At 39.1% G+C, this 21,893-nt stretch overlaps 1 non-coding gene across 1 annotated transcript; it reads right to left on the bottom strand.

Annotated features, from left to right (window-relative positions):
- Nucleotides 1–21,432: 21,432 nt before the first annotated feature.
- LOC136225239 (small nucleolar RNA R71) lies at nt 21,433–21,539 on the bottom strand. The gene has a single exon (XR_010686965.1). It is a non-coding gene; the product is annotated as a small nucleolar RNA R71 (small nucleolar RNA).
- Between the last annotated feature and the right edge of the window lie 354 nt (nt 21,540–21,893).

The raw sequence follows: 21,893 nt of genomic DNA, 5'->3' as shown, positions 1-21,893 counted from the left end.
TTACAGCCGAAGGCACGAAAGTATCCAATGTTGGGCTTTCGTCCTTTCCAAAGTTCGTAGGGAGTCTTCTTTAATATGGGTCTGACTAGAGCCCTATTAAGTATGTAACAAGCTGTGTTGACAGCTTCTCCCCAAAAGTACTTTGGAAGCCTATGCTCACTCAGCATTGTCCTGGCTATTTCAACCAAGGTTCTATTTTTCCTTTCAACAACCCCATTCTGTTGAGGCGTTCTAGGAGCAGAAAAATTATGGTCAATGTCGTTGGCTTCACAGAATTCAACAAACTGTTGGTTTTTGAATTCTCCACCATTATCACTTCGGATGTGAGCTAACTTAAGGTCTTTATCATTTTCAAGTTTTCTTACTAAAGTTGAAAACGTCTCAAAGGTTTCATCCTTGCTACTCAGCAAGATGATCCAAGTGTACCGAGAAAAGTCATCTACAATGACCAAGGAAAATCTTCTACCACCCAAGCTCAGCGGATGGACTGGACAGAAGAGATCCAAGTGTAGCAACTCTAATGGACGCTTAGTTGAGATAATGTTTTTACTATGAAAAGATTGTTTGGTTTGTTTTCCAGCTTGACAAGCGTTGCATAATTGATCTTTTTCGAACTTAAGTTCTGGCAGTCCCTCAACTAATTGCTTTCTTGCTAATTTGGCCAGGAGGTCCATGCTTACATGACCAAGTCTCATGTGCCATAGCTAGGAATTTTCTTCCTTTGACACTAAGCATACAGTTTTTGAAAATTTCTTTTCTAAATTCAGCATAAAGACATTATCAATACGAGGGGCAGTTAAAATCAACTCATTTGTTTTACCCTCGAATATTTTACATCTAGTGTCATCAAATATAACTTTTCTCCCATTATCACATAGCTGAGCTACGCTGAGTAAGTTATATTTGAGTCCGCTGACTAGGGAGACTGACTCAATAGTAGGATTACCACCAACGGTTCCTGACCCTACTATCTTACCCTTTTTGTTGTCTCCGAAACTTACACTTCCACCTCGTTTACGCACAAATGTGATGAACTGAGTTTCATCACCAGTCATATGCCTCGAGCATGCGCTGTCAATGTACCACATCTTTGACTTCTCAGCACACCTCAGGCTTACCTACAATATAGCTAGTTATCTTTAGGTACCCAAGTCTTTTTGGGTCCTTGTTTGTTAGGCTCAGCAGGTAAAGCATCATATTTAATCTTATGACGACACACTTGGACAGTGTGTCCATTTTTCCCACAGAAGTCACAACTGACCTTCCATTTAGGATATCTCACTGACTGGTCAGCACCCCAGTGCTGAGCATGCCAGCACACCTTTGTGGTGTGTCCTTTCTTCCCACAGAAGTCACACTGGACATTCCGATGAGGATTCCATCTCTGCTGACTAGTACTTCGGTACTGAGTGTTCAGAGGAATATTTCTTTTATTCGGAACTTTGAGTTGGTTCTGAATAGATGTGACATCCTTTTTCAGTTTCTTAGAATCTGATTGGACCTCAGAGACAAACTTTTTCATAATTTCTACGTTGCTATGCAAAGTTGAGTTGTCTTGGAGAAGATATCGAAGGTCACTCAGTTTGACCTCTTCAATCTCGTCACATCGCCTGTTGAGTGCTCTAACCTTCTTGTTACACTTTTTGACAAGTGTGTAGAGGTCATTCAGGGCATTAATCATTTCATTTCTGAGCAAGGGTAGTGATATTACCTCAGTTGAGTGTACCTCATCGTCAGATGCAATGGAGGGGCCAGCATGCTCAGAAACACAAGGCTCAGCAAGCTCATCTGCCATGAAGCAGATCTTTGATGACTCAGTGGCATCAGCTTCTAATGATGATGACTCATCACTATCACTCCAGGTTGCCACCATTGCCTTCTTGCCGTTCTTCCTTTCCTTCCTCAAGGTAGGACAACTTGATTTGATATGGCCAGTTTGATGACATTCAAAACATGTAATGGGCTTTGAGTTGTCCTTCTTGTACTTGCTGTCGCTGGACTCAGCTTTGTACTTGTCAAACTTCTTGTAAGGCTTCTTGGAATATTTATCATTCTTTCTGAACAGCCTTTTCATCTTTCTAGTGAACATTGCCATTTCTTCATTGTCTGTTGAGCTCCCATCAGTGGAGTCAGCTTTCATGATAAGAGACTTTTGCTTCTTGTCTTCAGACTTCTCCTTCACCTCAAAGTTCTTCATTGAGATCTCATGGGTCAGTAGCGAGCCAATAAGTTCATCATACTTGTAGGTGGTTAAGTCTTGAGCTTCCTCAACAGCAGTTTTCTTGGCTTGCCAGCTTTTAGGAAGACTCCTCAGTATCTTCTTGACTTGCTCTTCCTCAGTAAAGATCTTGCCAAGTCTCTTGAGCTCGTTGATTATGTTTGTGAATCTTGAGTTCATGTCAGAGATTCCTTCATCATCATTCATCTCAAATAGCTTGTACAACCTCATGTGCTGGTTCACCTTGGACTCCTTAACTTTGTTGGTTCCTTCGTAGGTGACCTCCAGTTTCTTCCAGATCTCCTGTGCTGACTCACAACCTGAAATCTTGTTGTACTCTGCAGCATCTAACGCACAGTGAAGCATGTTTATAGCCAAAGCATGATTTTGTAGCTTCTTAAGATCATCTTCTGTCCACTTAGTCTCAGCTTTAACAACTGTTTGGCCATCAATAGTTTCAACAGGAACAAATGGGCCTTGGACTATAGAAAGCCATGCACTCATATTTGTTGCCTGAATGAAATTTTTCATTCTGTTCTTCCAAAAGGTATAGTTAGACCCGAAGAACAGAGGAGGCCGAGTAATGGACAGTCCCTCAGGTAAAATCTGAGTTGTTTGATTTCCTGGGAGGAAACGAGTGCTGTTCTCAGCCATTGTGGGGATCAGCTCAAGATAGTTATATCTTGCTCAGTGAGCTTTTAAGCTCTGATACCACTTGTTGGTCCCTTATAACGTGACAAGGTTAGTTCCAAAGGGGGGGGGATATGAACTATTTAAAATTTTGTCCATTAAGGCTGACTTCTTTTCTTAAGAAAAGGTTTACACAGCGGCGCTAAGTAGTTTTAAGACACAAGCTTAGTCAACTTGTGACTAAGTCTGTTTCTTTCCTTGAGTCAGGAGATAGCACTTAGAGTCTATTCCTGAACTCAGCTTCTTAGTGCACTCAACTCAGCGTGAGTTCGTTACTTAGTCAGTTTTATAGCAAGCAATATATAAAGGAGTTTAATGGTTAGAAATATGTTACTCAACAGACATATCCTGGTTCGGCCTCTCCACATACATCCAGTCCCCGGAATGCGTTCCGAGCTTTTTGAATTCTCTACTGAGCTCTTTAAAGGTAGAGCACGAAACCTTTTACAATAGAAGCTGAGTATACAAGAGTACCTTCCTCTATACCTCTACTCACTCCTATAACTACCACTGAGTACTATAACCGAGTACTCAGCCTCTCCTTTCTATTCTTCTAGAAATGATAAAGTGTTTGTCCTAAACAACAATTGCTAAGACACTTTAGATGATTGAAATCACTATAGACTTTTAAACAATGATTGGAAATTGGTGTAAGATTTTGCTTTGCTTTTCTCACAGAACTTCAAGTATGAATTTGGTCAGCGTTTCGACTAATTGAAGATATGCATCGAATGAAGCAATTGAGAGGCCTTTATATAGTGACACTTCAAGCATCGGTAATTTTGAATTTCGAAATAACCGTTGGAGGCTAACGGCTTCCTGTCGTTGTCACTCAGGACGTGCTCAGTGTCGTTGGCCAATGAGATTCTTGCATCTTCTGTCTACGGCAGTGCTCAGCAGCTTTTCGTCAGATAAACAGAATGTTTCGACATTTACGGCAAAGTCTTCCAGACAGCTTCCTGCGCCTTCTGAACTTTACCCAAAGTAGAAATACTTTGTCTATAAGTTGGTTATGTTCTGCCGCTGACCTGACTGCATTGTCGCTCAACTCAGCAGCTTCCTCTTGAAGCTTTTGTTAGAAGGCTTCTCGATCCTTCTTCATGCTGAGTCGTCGTTTCACTTGATACGACTGCGTTTTATCTTCTTGGGCCGTGAGGTCTTGACCTGTTGACTTGGGCTTGACTTCCACTTATGGGCCTTTAGACTTTTTATCTTAATGTCTTATAAATCAATAAACTCAACATTGAACAAACACATTAGTGTGAATAAATCAAAGCATTTAAATTTAATGTGTTAGAATATTTTTTTTTATCATTTACTTAAATAATTTTATCAAATCAAAATCATGTGGAAAGGTGTTTCAACAATGAAATCGCTTGAAATTAGTGTATTTTGATCTATAAGATGTTCGATTTTAATTAGGAAGAAATTTAATGATTATTAGCATATAAATGATTTCTTAAAAAGAAATTAGTATATAAATAAATGAAGAAATTTTAACACTCCGGATTGATAAAAATCGTGTTGAATGTCACTAAAATTTTCCATATAAATGATAATAATAATAATCATAATGTCTTTCGATTATCATTATTATTTTTAATAGAAACTTCCATATACTCCTACATACCTTTCTTTAACTAATTAGACCAACAAGTCGTTGTCAATATCAAAAGTAGTTAAAAAAAATGGGCATGATTTTTTTTTTAGAGAAAAAACTGTTGACATCATGATTTGAAACCATGAATATGATAATGTATAGTTGAAAATAGAATAAGGGATGAATCTACGGGTTGGAAGGGATTTGAACACCCATTACTTGTTAGAAAACTATAACAAATTTAAAAGTTTAGAACCTTTTGGTTCAACTGTTAGCTAAAAACTGTTGTTATTAGCTTTTCTATATAAAACTATTGTATAAATCTAACCAAACAACATATTTTATATGGTTTGGAGTCAAAAAATTGATAGCTTTTCTATATATATATATATATATAAAGTAAAACGCTACTATTTATGTATATAAACTAAAACTATTGTATAAATCTAACCAAACAACATATTTTATATGGTTTGGAGTCAAAACATTGATAGTAAATCATGGATCCGTCAGTGAAAGGAGATGCTTAATGATATTTACTAAGTCCCCATTCAGTTTTGGACAATCAACAATGGATACTCAAACATCCCTACTCTCCTAGATCTGTCCCAGAATATTAAGAAAATCAATCTCCTTCAATTTCAAATATGGATAAAAGAAAAGAAATCCAACTTTGAATTGGAAAGCATGCATGTAATGTAAATGTAATTACAATTTTGAGAAGAAAATGTGCCTCTTGGCTCCTACCTAGGGGTGTAACCGTGTCGAACCGAGACCGAACCCTAGGAGGCTCGGTATTGGCTCATTAATATCTCGAGCCGAGCCCTCTTGAATCGAGCTTTGATGAGTTTTGACTGAGCCGAGCTTTGACCGAATCTGACCGAGTTTTGACCGAGTCGAGCTTTTATCGAGCTTCTAACGAGTTTTAACCAAATTCATCATACATGCATAGAATAAGTAGCGTAAAAAACAGAAAAGCTTTATAACATACTCTATATGAGTTTAAAATATTTATAAAGAACAACAATCATGTTATTGTTGAGATTCCAGAACAGTATATGGTACTTGTGATCGGAAAACACAACCTCGGAGAAAAATTTCAAACAATGACATATATATTAAAGTTTGTAATGTATTTTACCTTATCAAAATGTAATTGTCTACCTAAAGACTCAAATGTCTAAGCTTTTTTATGTCATTTTTTTATGGGTTAAATCTTATTTGAGTTGTGAATTGTGATGAAACTAATAATAACCAATGAAATATATATTAAACATATATATATAATGAAATATATATAGTAATTAAAAATAATCGAGCCTGCTCGCGAGCTTTCGAGCCGAACCTGGGGAAGTTCGGACTCAGCTCGTTAATACTCGAGCCGATCCCGAACTCGAGTCGAGCTCTATCGAGCCGAATTTTGATCGAGCTTTCACCGAGCTGAGCTCGAATAGTTTGCGAACTACCAATGCTCGTTTGCACCCCTACTCCTACCTATCCCTTTCCTATGAGCGTCAAAATGAAGGAGATGAAGAATTGGTCTTTATATAAGGAGGAGGAGGTTGTTGAACATGTCCCTCTGGACCGTTGATTAACTTGTCCTAAATCTATCACCGTTGATTACAATCGACTTGGATTGGTGCCTAAATTTCCTTTTTTTATTTCCCTGAAATCGGTTCCTAAATTTATGTATTTTCCTTAGAGCTGATTTATTACCTTTTATATATTTACCTTTTTTTTTTTTGGAAGATTTTGTATATTTACCTTTAAATAAATTAAAATGTACATACGAGTTTTTTTTTATATATAAACTACATAAGAGTATTTCTTCAAAAAAGAAAAAAACTTGTAAGTATTTAAAAAAAGGTCACAAAAATATTGTCATCAATATATATGTGTAGTTTCTTCAATTTAAATTTAATCTTAAACTCAATCGGTATATTTTTAAGCTAGGACTCTCAATTCGATTAAATTAGAAACTTCAAGTTAAAATAAAATTGAATATGAGAATGTAATGGATTTAAGGCTCTCTTCGCCACTGGCCGACGAAATATTAAGGCATAGGTTGTAAAAGTACATACAACTCAATTACTTAATATGCAATTTTAGTGTTATGATTTAACTTAATAGATAACATGTCATTTTTGGATTGACGTATACATTTTTTGGTTGGGTTAGGGTTAACATGCTAACTTGAATATGACACGAATATTTAAACTATTATTATATTCTCTCATTTTTTAGAACCGAATGATATGCAATTGGTGCAGAATAAGGAACAAAATATATGTGTTTTATAATAATGTTTGAAATTGATTAAACTTGCAAACGTTAGTGGTAAAATTGTTCTTGACTGTCAATGTTAGGGGTAAAATTGCACCGTTTTAGACGTTAGGGATAAAATAAAATTTAATATGAGGATGTAATAGATTTAAGGCTCCCTTCACCACTGGTCGAAGAAATACTAAGGCAAAGGTTGTAAAAGTACATACAACTCGATTACTTAATACGCAATTTTAGTGTTACGATTTAACTTAATAGATAACATGTCATTTTTGGATTGACGTATACATTTTTTGATTGGGTTAGGGTTAACATGCTAACCTGAATATGACACGAATATTTAAAGTATTATTATATTCTCTCATTTTTTAGAACCGAATGATATGCAATTGGTGCAGAATAAGGAACAAAATATATGTGTTTTATAATAATGTCTGAAATTGATTAAACTTGCAAACGTTAGTGGTAAAATTGTTCTTGACTGTCAATGTTAGGGGTAAAATAAAATTGAATATGAGGATGTAATAGATTTAAGGCTCCCTTCACCACTGGCCGAAGAAATACTAAGGCAAAGGTTGTAAAAGTACATACAAATCGATTACTTAATACGCAATTTTAATGTTACGATTTAACTTAATAGATAACATGTCATTTTTGGATTGACGTATACATTTTTTGGTTGGGTTAGGGTTAACATGCTAACCTGAATATGACACGGATATTTAAACTATTATTATATTTTCTCATTTTTTAGAACCGAATGATATGCAATTGGTGCAGAATAAGCAACAAAATATATATGTTTTATAATAATGTCTGAAATTGATTAAACTTGCAAACGTTAGTGGTAAAATTGTTCTTGACTGTCAATGTTAGGGGTAAAATTGCACCGTTTTAGACGTTAGGGATAAAATAAAATTTAATATGAGGATGTAATAGATTTAAGGCTCCCTTCACCACTGGTCGAAGAAATACTAAGGCAAAGGTTGTAAAAGTACATACAACTCGATTACTTAATACGCAATTTTAGTGTTACGATTTAACTTAATAGATAACATGTCATTTTTGGATTGACGTATACATTTTTTGGTTGGGTTAGGGTTAACATGCTAACCTGACTATGACACGAATATTTAAACTATTTTTATATTCTCTCATTTTTTAGAACCGAATGATATGGAATTGGTGGAGAATAAGGAACAAAATATATGTGTTTTATAATAATGTCTGAAATTGATTAAACTTGCAAACATTAGTGGTAAAATTGTTCTTAACTGTCAATATTAGGGGTAAAATTGCACCGATTTAGACGTTAGGGGTAAAATAAAATTGAATATGAGTATGTAATAGATTTAAGGCTCCCTTCACCACTGGCCGAAGAAATACTAAGGAAAAGGTTGTAAAAGTACATACAACTCGATTACTTAATACGCAATTTTAGTGTACGATTTAACTTAAAAGATAACATGTCATTTTTGGATTGACGTATACATTTTTTGGTTGGGTTAGGGTTAACATGCTAACCTGAATATGACACGAATATTTAAACTATTATTATATTCTCTCATTTTTTAGAACCGAATGATATGCAATTGGTGCAGAATAAGGAATAAAATATATGTGTTTTATAATAATGTCTGAAATTGATTAAACTTGCAAGCGTTAGTGGTAAAATTGTTCTTGACTGTCAATGTTAGGGGTAAAATTGAACCGTTTTAGACGTTAGGGGTAAAATAAAATTGAATATTATGATGTAATAGATTTAAGGCTCCCTTCACCACTGGCCGAAGAAATGCTAAGGCAAAGGTTGTAAAAGTACATACAACTCGATTACTTAATACGCAATTTTAATGTTACGATTTAACTTAATAGATAACATGTCATTTTTGGATTGACGTATACATTTTTTGGTTGGGTTAGGGTTAACATGCTAACCTGAATATGACACGAATATTTAAACTATTATTATATTCTCACATTTTTTAGAACCGACTGATATTCAATTGGTGCAGAATAAGGAAAAAAATATATGTGTTTTATAATAATGTCTGAAATTGATTAAACTTGCAAACGTTAGTGGTAAAATTGTTCTTGGCTGTCAATCTTAGAGATAAAATTGTACCGTTTTAGACGTTAGGGGTAAAATAAAATTGAATATGAGGATGTAATGGATTTAAGGCTCCCTTCACCACTGGCCGACGAAATACTAAGGCATTGGTTGTAAAAGTACATACACCTCGATTACTTGATACGCAATTTTAGTGTTACGATTTAACTTAATAGATAACATGTCATTTTTGGATTGACGTATACATTTTTTGGTTGGGTTAGGGTTAACATGCTAACCTGAATATGACACGAATATTTAAACTATTATTATATTCTCTCATTTTTTAGAACCGAATGATACGTAATTGGTGCAGAATAAGGAACAAAATATATGTGTTTTATAATAATGTCTGAAATTGATTAAACTTGCAAACGTTAGTGGTAAATTTGTTCTTGGCTGTCAATGTTAGGGGTAAAATTGCACCGTTTTAGAAGTTAGGGGTAAAGTAAAATTGAATATAAGGATGTAATGGATTTAAGGCTCCCTTCACCGCTGGCCGACGAAATACTAAAGCATAGGTTGTAAAAGTACATACAACTCGATTACTTAATACGCAATTTTAGTGTTACGATTTAACTTAATAGATAACATGTCATTTTTGGATCGACGTATACATTTTTTGGTTGGGTTAGGGTTAACATGCTAACCTGAATATGACACGAATATTTAAACTATTATTATATTCCCTCATTTTTTAGAACCGAATGATATGCAATTAGTGCAGAATAAGGAACAAAATGTATGTGTTTTATAATAATGCCTGAAATTGATTAAACTTGCAAACGTTAGTGGTAGAATTGTTCCTGACTGTCAATGTTAGGAGTAAAATTGCACCGTTTTAAACATTAGTGGTAAAATAAAATTGAATATGAGGATGTAATGGATTTAAGGCTCCCTTCACCGCTGGCCGACGAAATACTAAGGCATAGGTTGTAAAAGTACATACAACTCGATTACTTAATACGCAATTTTAGTGTTACGATTTAACTTAATAGATAACATGTCATTTTTGGATTGACGTATATATTTTTCGATTGGGTTAGGGTTAACATGCTAACCTGAATATGACACGAATATTTAAACTATTATTATATTCTCTCATTTTTTAGAACCGAATGATATGCAATTGGTGGAGAATAAGGAACAAAATATATGTGTTTTATAATAATGTCTGAAATTGATTAAACTTGCAAACGTTAGTGGTAAAATTGTTCTTGACTGTCAATATTAGGGGTAAAATTGCACCGATTTAGACGTTAGGGGTAAAATAAAATTGAATATGAGGATGTAATGGATTTAAGGCTCCCTTCACCACTGGCCGACGAAATACTAAGGCATAGGTTGTAAAAGTACATACAACTCGATCACTTAATACGCAATTTTAGTGTTACGATTTAACTTAATAGATAACATGTCATTTTTGGATTGACGTATACATTTTTTGGTTGTGTTAGAATTAACATGCTAACCTGAATATGACACGAATATTTAAACTATTATTATATTCTCTCATTTTTTAGAACCGACTGATATGCAATTGGTGCAGAATAAAGAACAAAATATATGTGTTTTATAACGTAAGGAGACACGCCCCGCGTGCTCGGCTGGCTGCCTTTGCCATCGCCTTCGTTGGATGGTCCTTTCCGAGTCTCGTCTCTTGACCCCATATTCATACTTGATGAAAGGATGCCCTAATCATTTTTCCTTTACTTATTAGGTATAAATTATATTTTTGGTACATGAACTTTACGTTTTTCCATTTTTGTTTCTAAAATATATTTTTACACTTAAACCTATTATTTTAAATAGGCATAACACTCATTTGGGTCCCTAAACTAAGGCTTCAAAATTAATTAGGATCATTAAAATCATCAATCAGGTCCATAAACTAGCTAAAAAATTATCAATTGAGTCCTCATTCTAAATAAAAATCTTCAATTGAGGCCTCATCGAAAATCATTCGGTTGAACAGTTTCATACCTTCTTTCCCAATTTTGAACCAACACAGAGATTATTACAGTCTATATCAAAAAAGTCACAGTTTCCGATTTTAGAATAGGATAGAAACTCAATTGATGGTTTTTACTTAATTCAAAAATCTAATTAATGATTTTAATGGTTTAGGTCCTAATTTATTTTGAAGCTTTAATTTAGAAACCCAGATGAATGTAATGCCTTTTAAGTATTCACACTTATATTTTTATATAATTTTTAAAAGAAGTGTTCCCGACAAGTCCTATTTTCTCTCCTCTCTTTCATATTTAATATTGAAAAAATATAACTATAATATTTTAGACGTATTTTTAAATTAAAAATATAATATTCATATTTTAATAAAATTATCAATGTCCATCTTTTACGTGATTAATATTAAAATCCAATTAATTTTTTAAATAGTAGTCTTACTATCTTTTTTTTACATTATATTATATATAATGATTCGGAATATCACTTAGGTCCAAGAGGTCTAGCGATGCCCGACCAAACGAAAGGGCCAGGACAACAGAATGCCCACAGGCCCAAGACAATTGACTATAAATATACCAATGAAGAAAGGAAAGGGGATCGGGTAACTATTTTACTACCTCACTCTCATTTGATTAGAATATACTCTTGAACCACTAACTGTCTTGATCGTCGGAGTTTCCGCAGGGACCGTTCCCCGCGCAGAGACGACCCCCGAAGAAGCCAGACCTTCCCGACGAAGCCCCTGATCACTGTTCCGCATTCCCAGATTATTTGGTGCGGTGAGCGTGGACTACAAGTGACCTCGGAGCTTCAAACAAAATGCAAACCCCAACTGAATCTGTTCCGATGCTAGCGCCGGAAGTAGGAGCAACCAGCTCCATGACTAACATCGAGCGTTCCGTTCCGACCATTCCAATTTCCCCCAGAAACCTAGGACCACTGATGGAGGAGGTGAGCCCTGAAGAAGAAGAGACTTACAACACCACACAGCTCCTCAGTGCGATACAAGGTTTTCAGACCACCCAGGCTATTCATACGGCGGCTCAGATGAAGATCATAGACCAACAGAGAAGCTTGCAGGAGGAGAACGCCAAAATCTAGCAGTATCTTAAAGAAGCAGCGGAAATACAAAGAGAGGGGGAACTGCCAGGAGAGCCCGCAGGACCCAGGGTCCTCGCAGGGAGGGGCACCGGAGCTGCCACGGCCGGAGAGAGCGGAGCGCGGCGCGATGAGGCAGCGGCCGCAAGCAATGAAGACATGTTGGAACTAAAGATCCAGCGTTTTCTTGACAAGAGGGCCCTCGGGGGCGTCATGGGAGGAAGCATCACCTCCAGTAAAACACCACTAGTACAAAGGATCATCGAGATGAGGTTCCCACGAGACTGGAAGGCTCCGCGGCTATCACAGTATTCGGGAACCGAGGACCCAAACGACCACGTGGCGTCTTTCATGAGTACCATCAACTTGTACTCAAAGGATGAGGACATCATGTGCAAAAAACTTTCGACCACACTCTCTTCAAGTGCCCAAGAGTGGTATCGAGGACTCGCTCCGGAATCAATTGACTCATTCGACCTCCTAAAGGACCTTTTCCTCTCCCGTTTCGCTGCGGCAGCAAAGGTAAGGAAGATCAGTTCGGACCTCAACGGGCTCAAACAGCGAGCAACTGAGCCACTGCGCAACTTTCTTTCCAGATTTCACCATATGGCCTCTCAAGTCAAGGGTCTTAACCTCGAAGTGGCTCATGATGCCTTAGCAAAAGGGACCTCGTGTGAGCCCTTATAGCAGAAGTGCTTCAGGAAGATGCCGTGATCCTTCGAAGAACTCATGACCATGGCACAAACCTTCGTTCGGTATGACAACTGCGACCGGCCCGCCGGGTACGAAGAATCAGAAAGAGACAAGGCCAGAGGCGACACGCACAAGCAGGAAAGAAGCAGGCCGACCGCGGAGGCACGTGACGAAGGCAAGGCGCACAAGGAGGCCCTGATTCCTTTCCCAGCTCGAGTCGAGCAAACCAACATTGAGTGCAGAGGGGACCGATCCCACGGGAAGGAGGTGCATTATGCTCAGAGCCAGCCTCGCCGATTTGCACACCCGACTCCGCCGGTCGATAAAGGCAAAACCCGTGTAGAAAAGGAGTACTGTAAGTATCACAAATCCTTCGGGCACTCCATGGAGAACTGCTACCAGCTCTAGAGAGAGATTGAGCGAATCACCGAGCAAGGTGCGCCACCAAAAGCGGTTAGGTAGAGGGAGCAGAGCCCGAAGCAGCGGGACACCGGCCGAGTAGAGGAGCCAAAGCGACCGAGGTACCACGGGGAGATCCACGTCATAAGGGAGGGAGCTCCGGCACTCTGCACGCCTCCAGAGAGCTCCCGAAAGAGGAAAGCAGTTGACCAGACTCTGACGTTGCAGCCACCACTCCAGACCAGCCATTCGGAGGCACTTGTGGTCACCATCAACATCGTCGGCTTTAAAACGCATCGAGTGTTGGTGGATACAGGTAGTTCGGTAAACTTTCTCACTTGGAAGGCACTCCGCGCAATGAAAAATGCTCACACAGCCCTCCGAGCAGGGACTTTCCCCCTGGTTGGCCTGTCAGAAATCGAAGTCCCAGTGAAGGGAGTCATCTCCCTGTCAACCGTCTTTATCGAAAATGATAAGGAAGTAGAAGACACTGCAGAGTGGGTGGTGGTCGATATCCCCTTGGCCTACAATGCCATCATCGGAAGACCTCTGCTAGCTAACCTGAAGGCCACGGTTGATATCTCCGAATTATGCTTGATGTTGCCGGTCCAGCATGGCAGAATCACCATCCAATGAGATCGCATCCTGGCCAAAAGATTGCAGTGGGAGGTGACCCAGCCTCGGACAACGCTTTACCTGGAGGATGGTCTGATGGATGTGAGGGGTTACAATCCCATACCAATCGAACCGGTCAGCGACTGTGTCATCAAGGACACCAAGACAGTAAAAATTGGGACCAAGCTCACGTCCCATTTGTCCGATGAGATCAAAGTTGTCCTATTAGAGCATTCGGATGTGTTCGCATGGTGCACCGAAGACATCACGGGGGTCTCACCCGATCAAGCAGTGCACAGATTGAGCATCGACCCCTCCATGGAGCCCCTGAAGCAGAAGATGCGAGTGCAGGAGAAGGACAAGCAAGCCGCAGTAAGGGCAGAGGTCGACAAGCTACTAGCTGTAAAATTTATCCGCGAGGTCCACTATCCGGACTGGCTTTCTAACGTTGTACTTGTAAAGAAAGCCAGCGGAAAGTACCGCATGTGTGTAGATTTTACAAATGTTAATAAAGCATGCCCCAAGGATTCTTACCCGCTGCCTAATATAGATCAGCTCCTCGACCAGACAACTGGTCGCAAAATCCTATCTCAGTTTGATGCCATCGCTGGTTTTCAGCAAATCCCTCTGGACCCAGCCGATGCCGTGAAGACCTCATTCATTACGCACGAAGGCATTTATTGCTACAATGTCATGCCTTTTGGGTTAAAAAATGTGGGAGCCACATACCAGCGGTTGATAGACAAGATGTTCGCCCATCTCATCAGCAAGACGGTACAGGTATACATCAATGACATGGTTGTCCTAAGCACTAAAGAGAGCGACCACACGCGTGACTTGGCGGAAGTGTTTAAAATTTTCAAAGCCTACAACCTCAAGCTAAATCCGGAGAAATGTTTCTTCGGAATTCGTAGCGGCAAATTCCGGGGATGCGTGGTGTCAGAGAAGGGCATCGAGTCCAACCCCACGAAGATCGAGGCAATCTTGGTCATGGAGCCACCGCGCGATTTCAGGGGGTTCAAAGGCTCAACGGAAGGATCATCGCCTTGGGACGGTTCATTTCTTACTCGGCACAGCGGTGTTTGCCTTTTTACAAAGCAATCAAGAAGGAGCATCCCTTCAAATGGTCTACGGACTGCCAGGCCGCATTCAACGCCATCAAGATCTTCCTCGCCACACCCCCACTGCTGTCGGTGCCAAGTGTTGGTCCCTTGTAAGGTTGCAAGTATAGTTCCAAGGGGGGGTTAGGAACTATTTTACCTTTTAAATCGATTAGGGCAGATTTCTTTTCTCTGAGAAAAGATTATATGACAGCGGCGCTGATCAATCGACAAGACTCTGGCTTAGTCAACTAGTGACTAGGTCAGTTTCGTTGCTTAGGTCAGGAAATAGCACTTAGAGTCTATTCCTGAACTAATTCGTTGGCAGCGGACAACTCAGCTTGACCACTTTTACTTGATCAATTTTAGTTTGTTTTAAGCAAGCAATATAAATAAGGAGTTAAGGTTTAGAAATACTTCACTCAGCAGATTTATCCAGGTTCGGCTTCTTCTAAGCCTACGTCCTGTCCCCGGAACACTTCCGAGATTTCAAATCCTCTACTGAGCTCTTTAAAGGTAGAGCCTCAAACCTTTTACAATATCAGCAATTGAGTATGACAAGAGTACCTTCCTCTATACTTCTACTCAATCCTAATCTCTCCGCTGAGTACTTAAAACCGAGTACTCAGCCTCTCCTTTCTATCTCTAGAAATGATAAGTGTTTTTGTCCTAATACAAAGATGTGCTAAGACACTTTAGACGATTTACAATCACTCTAGACTTTTACACAGATATGAAAATGTAGTGTAAGAATTTTGCTTTGCTTCTTGCTTGCAGAACTTGTAGAGATTTGGACAGCGTAATGGCTTGATCAAGTTCTGTGTTTTGTGAAGCTTGTGATGGCACTATTTATAGAGACGTCTGGTCATTCGGTCATTTCGAATTTCGAAATAACCGTTGGAGGGAAACGGCTATGTGTCGTTGTCATCCTGACTTGCATAGAGCTCTCGGCCAATCACAATCGTGTATCTTCTGTCCTCGGTCAGCACAGCAGATGGTCTCTCCTTTTATGGTAAAGTCAACTGGACAGCATACTGTGTCGTCTGAACTTTGCCAAAAGAGGAAACACTTTGTCTGGAAGTTTTCCTTTGCCAGTCTGCTGTCTTGTACGCTTTGTCGAGACTACTCAGCAGCTTCATTGTGAAGTTGTTCCCGAAGGTCTTCTAGATCCTTCTGTTTGCTAAGTTGCGTTTTTGTCCAAAACGACAACATCTTGACATACGCGGGCCGAGTGTACTGAGTTGTTTGACTTGGGCCTTGACTTCCGTATTGGGCTTGGGCCTTCCAATCCTTATGACTTATAACATTTATACTCAACATTGAACAAACACATTAGTAGAATAAATCAAAGCATTTAAACTTAGTGTGTTTAGAATATGTATTCTAATTTATACTTAAACAATTTTGTCAAATCAAAATTATGTGGAAAGGTGTTTCAACAAACTCCCCTATTTTGATGTTGGCAAAACTATTCAGCAAGGAACTCAGTATGAGCTCCCCCATGATAGTTGACCTTATATCATTTAGCAAACTCCCCCATAAGGGTTGCACTACTGACTTAGTTTTAATTGAAACATTTAAGAATTTAAATGAGTGAGTCTAAGGTCAGTTTTTAGGTGAAGGTCAGCTATATTACATATTCTATTTACTCAGTGTTAAGCGAAAGTTTTAGATATACAGAGCGCGCTGAGCAAATTATTGTTCAATGAGTTCTTTATCAGAATGTTTCATAAGATCATAGTATGATGTCAAACATGTTATCAGCATATCATTTAGTCAATAAATATTATAAGTGTTAAGCATAGCTGATATAAACGAAGATACATAATAACTCAGTACTTAATAGCATATATCATAACTCAGTATTTGAATAAGAAAAAGAAGTATGATATATTGATAGAAGTCAGCAGTTACACAGCAAAAGAAATAAAATAGCACATATTACAAAAGTTGACCTAGCCTAACTATTTCTTTTTCTTGCCCTGTGACTGACTTCTCTCGTACTGACGTTGCTCATACTGAGCTCTAGCAGCTTGCGCTTTCTCCCCCGTTTTGTCAACTTCAGGGAGCTTAAACGCATCGGTTAAGACAGCTCGAGTCAGTTCTTGTGAAAGCTCTTTGAGTTTGTCAGCACTTTCATTGACCCCATCAAAAATGGCAACGCCATCAGCTGATACTTCGACTGGTATATGAAGATCAGCAGCACTGAGCATATTTACACTGAAGGCTTGTGCTTTGGCTTGCTAAATGAGGGCTTCAGTGAGACCAGCAAAGACTTGGTGGAAGGTTTTCAAGAGTGCTGAGTCATAATGATGACGCTGGATATTGTTATGACGGATGTGATTGAAGGATTGTTGTGCAAGAGATAGCAACTCATTTTGCTTCATCGCGTCAGTATCCATCTCTTGCTTGTTGAGATTAAGGAGCCGTATGGCCTCACCAATTTGCTCGACTGAGCACTGACTATAGGATACCATTTGCTCATTTGTCTTAAGTTGCTCAGTATGAAGCTGAGCAAAGAGCATCTTGAGTTCTGAGGAAGTGGCGTAGTCAGTGTTCACAGCAGACAACTTCTGAACTTGCTGATGGAGTGAGTTTAGATGTTGAATTGTTGATAGCTGTATCTCTGCCAACTTGGCAATTGAATCCTGCTTAGCTTGCTGGGCTTGTAATGACAGGACGACATTCAGTAGATCCTTGAGTCCCTTGACTTCGTTGAGAAGCAGAGTGACTTGAGAGAGCTGAGTTGCGTCAGGAATTGAAGATCCAGCAGCAGGCGAAGCGGAATGTTGAAGATCATGGATGAGTGCTTGCACTGAGTCAAGGAGCTTTTTGCCGGACTCAGTGGTATCCCGATGTACATCAGTATGACCAGAAGAAAGTGGGGTGAAAGGAGTACCCTGGTCAGTGACTGGATGACTTGGCTCAATCTGCACTTGAGTTGGAGGTAAGTTTGATTGATCAGCAGAGAGGTTGTTGATGGAAGTCATAACCCGAACACTGTCTGTGCTGACGGCAGAGGGATGAGGAGTCAGCATTATGCTTGAGGAAACAGCATGGGCAGTGCTTGGCTCAACCTGACTTGTAGAAGTGGTTGAAGTGTTATGCTCGGCATGTTCCTGTTGAGAAGAAACAGAGGCTTGTTTTTCCAACGGCGTTGTAGTAGAGGAAGTTGAGGGCCGTTTGAAAAATTTTAATTGGACGGTAGAAGGATCCTTTGTTGTCTTGGAGAGGACAAGTTCAGGAATGGATGGTGGTTGCACAGGAGGGTCACTGACTATTACCTCACTGGCCTTAACCAGTTTTCGCCTTCTACGTGGTGGAGTGGTATGATGAGCAGGTTCTTTTGAGTGAGTAGGAGAAGGTTCCTTTTGCTCAGTCTGAATCTGGTCAGCTTGCTCTTCAACTTGTTCAACTCCCACAGCCAACTCAGTGTTATTCTGCACAGCTCCACCTGCTAACCCAGGGTTAGCGTCCTCAGCTTCAATTTCGCTGTCATATTCTTCAGACTCCTCAGCGTCATTCTGACCGCTGGTTTCATCATCTTCTTCTTCTTCCTCAATATTATCTCCATCAAGTTCTTCCTCAACTTGGGAGATGAAGTGGTTATCTAACTGGACCTCAGTTCCCTCAGCATCAGTACCTTGGCATTGAGTGAAGTGAGAATCACCCGGTACAATAAAATCCGTCGGCATGACGTCGAGAGGGGCCAGTGTTGAAGACTTCTGCTTCTTCTGAGGGAGCTCAGCAGCTTCCTCAGTGTTAGGCTCATTTTGCCTGCTTCTCTTCTTAACTGACTTTCCAGCTGACCTCTGCCTCTTTGCTGGAGACACAACATTAGGTGTCTCAGCAGATTTTCTCTTGCGAGAACCTGGGGCCTTAGTTCTTCGCCCTTTCTTAGGCTCAGCTATAGTCTCCTCAGTCTGATCAGCTTGGCCAGCAGCAGCAGCAGGTTTTCCTTTCTTCAAAGGCTGCCCATATTTCAGTGCCCTCAGCGAGGCAGCTGTGATTTCGGTTCCTCTGAAAGATTCCTCACCTTCGAGGTCAATCTTGTGGTCGATGAGGATCCTGGTAATGATTGATCCCAACCTCATTGTACCCGTGCTGCGTAGGAACCCAGCAACTAGGAAGACCGGCATGTTGATGGGGGTGTACGTCAGCATGTGCCATATGAAGCACTGTTCAAAGTTCGTTGCTGAGGTCGTGCAGTTTATCTTAGGGTAAATGAAGTAGCTCAGCAGGTAGTGAGCCATCTTTTGGTGCTGTCCCATTGAAGATGCTGAGATCTCGCCTGAGTGACCCTCAGGTTTGCAGAAAGTATGGACGTAGTCGGTCTTGTCCTGATCTCCAGACTTCCTCAGCCTTACTCCCTCAGTTTTAAGTTGGAGGAGATTTCCTATGTACAGAGGGTTGATGAAGATTGTTAAGCCCAAAATATACCTAAAATATCATTAACATTTACATCATTATTATTACAAATTTATGTTGTTTATATCTGTTTAGATTACTTTTACTCTCGAATATCTTTCTTTCTTGCAAGGTACCTAAATATTTGGTAAAATCCAAATAGGAACGAAAAAGGATCAAAAACAGAAGAAAACCCCTACAAAAGGAGTCAAAGACGACGTAAATCGAAAGCACCAAGTCGAGGACACGAACGAAAGAAAAGAAACGGAAAACTCACCATGCCGCGACAGTGAATCTCCAACCCGCGGCCGCGACACGCGTGGTTTAGCCATTTCTCCCCTTCGTCCAACGTTCAACTTAATGCTACGTCATTCACGGCCGAGGATTCCTATCCTCGGTAAGTGCAGAAAATTTGCCAAAAGCATTTAACACATGCTGAAATCCAAGAAACGCGTTCGTTCAAGTGGATAAAGACGTCCTTTCACAACGGACACGACTCTTAACCAACGGATACATCACTTCAAACACAACCCTTCAACATCTATAAATAAAGAGTTGATGTTGAGAGAAATATATATGAAATGTTATAATATAGATATAGAATCAGAGCATAGAACTTATGTCTAAGTTCTAAGTAAAACATTTTGAGAGTTAGAAATTAGATTCTGTACAAAACAAGATAAGGTACACATATTGTTTATAGTTTAATTACAACTCAGTAGCGTTTAGACATTGTTCCAGTTTTAGTTTGCATCATGGTAGTGGCCGACCGAATCCCTATTACGAAGTTACAGCGAGAAGATTGAGTAGAGTGTTCGCCCCTGAGCCTGACAACCTCTAAGGAAACCCAAGGAAAGGAACCGATCAAGCCGTTCACTTGCACGCCCTCGAAGAACTCGATGCTCCATGTTCTCTGTAAACTTGTATCAATTTATATTTCATCTAATAAAGTCCGTTCTATTCGACAAATCGTTATGCAGCACTTATGGTAACCAATCCAATATAAGTGAGGATGGTGTTTTCATTAATACGCAGTTGAATTCAAAATCATTACAAGGAAACTTTGTTGAACACTTAGGCAAATTATCATCTCGAAAGAGTTTTAATTTGAGTAAGGGCAACTATCCCGAAAGGGTTTTGTTGCGTTCAAAGCCAATTAATTAGAGGTTCCGTCATTTATTTCATCATCATAATTGATACAAAGTTTAAGTTGTTTTCTTTGCTTAATGCAAATGAATACATTCATTTGTTTTCTAAAAAGTTCTAAATGTTCCTGTTTTGTAAAATTCATCCTTAAATCAGAAGATCTTTCTAACAATCGATATATTCTAATACATAATCTTATTCCAGCATTTTCAAGTAACAAATTTCCTAAATTCAATTAGACAAATTTCACTTTTCATTTACATTCAATAGTAAATCTAACAAGTTCGAAATTAACAGATTCAAAAAATAAGTTTTTCGTTAAAAAACGTATCCCTGTGGGATCGATATTTTTATTACTACAAGCGAAACCGTGCACTTGCGGAAATCGCTCAACAAGTTTTTGGCGCCGTTGCCGAGGAGACGCCAAAATTTTTGACAAAATTTTTATTTCTCGTATTTTGTTTTCGAATCTAGGTTTATACATTATTTTTATACAACTTTTATATTTTATTTATTTTCAGTTTATATAACATATTTGTTTTCAATTTTGTTTTGAAGGTAGTTTGGCTCGTGTAACAATTTCAAGTTCATGCGCAGTTCGCGAAATTCGGGCACGCCACCAGACCCTTTTGACCCAGAAATTGAAAGAACACTTAAGAAAAACAAGAGAAACAACAAAAACAAAGACAAAACACCCTTGAAAACCAAAGTAGACCAGCCAGAAAATATGGCCGATCCACCGACACTTATGGATTATGCTAGGCCAGGAATGGCCGGTGTAACTAATAGTGTAGTTAGACCCCGTATAAACGCAAATCAATTTGAAATTAAGCCTGCTTTGCTTAATATGTTGCAAAACAACGTAACGTTTTATGGACTACCTAACGAAAACCCTAATGCACATTTGACAAATTTCTTAGAAATTTGTGATACTTTTAAAATTACTGATGTAACAGCCGAAGCAATCAAACTTCGCCTCTTTCCTTTCACTTTGAAGGATAAGGCAAAAATTTGGTTAACTTCTATGCCTGCTGCAACATTTGAAACTTGGGACCAATTAGCCCAAGCATTTTTATCAAAATATTTTCCCTTAGCAAAAACCGTAAGAGTCATCAAAGAATTGACATCTTTTACCCAAAATGATAATGAAACTCTTTATGAAGCTTGGGAACGTTTTAAAGAACTTCAACGTTTATGCCAACACCACCAACTGCCAGATGCACTTTTAATGCAGACATTCTATAATGGATTAAATCCTACGACTAGAGGTTCATTAGATGCTACTTCTGGAGGGTTATTTATGAAGAAGACGTCCGCCCAAGCAAGAGAACTTTTGGAGGAAATGGCAATCAACAGCAGTATGTGGCCCGCAGAGCGTGGACATATACCAACGGCGAAACCATCATCCTCAGGTACATCATCGGTTAAAGGTATAATGAATCTTGATCCTGTAGCAATGTTACAAGCCCAATTTTCTGCTTTATCGCACAAAATTGATAAGTTTATGGCACCGTGCGATCCTAATGATCCAATCCAGAGAGACATTGATTACGAAGGTATGAATGA

Source organism: Euphorbia lathyris, chromosome 3 (genome assembly GCF_963576675.1).
Source record: "Euphorbia lathyris chromosome 3, ddEupLath1.1, whole genome shotgun sequence".
Taxonomy (NCBI): domain Eukaryota; kingdom Viridiplantae; phylum Streptophyta; class Magnoliopsida; order Malpighiales; family Euphorbiaceae; genus Euphorbia; species Euphorbia lathyris.
Note: the sequence above shows the minus strand (reverse complement) of the source record. Positions and strands in the feature narration are given on the sequence as shown.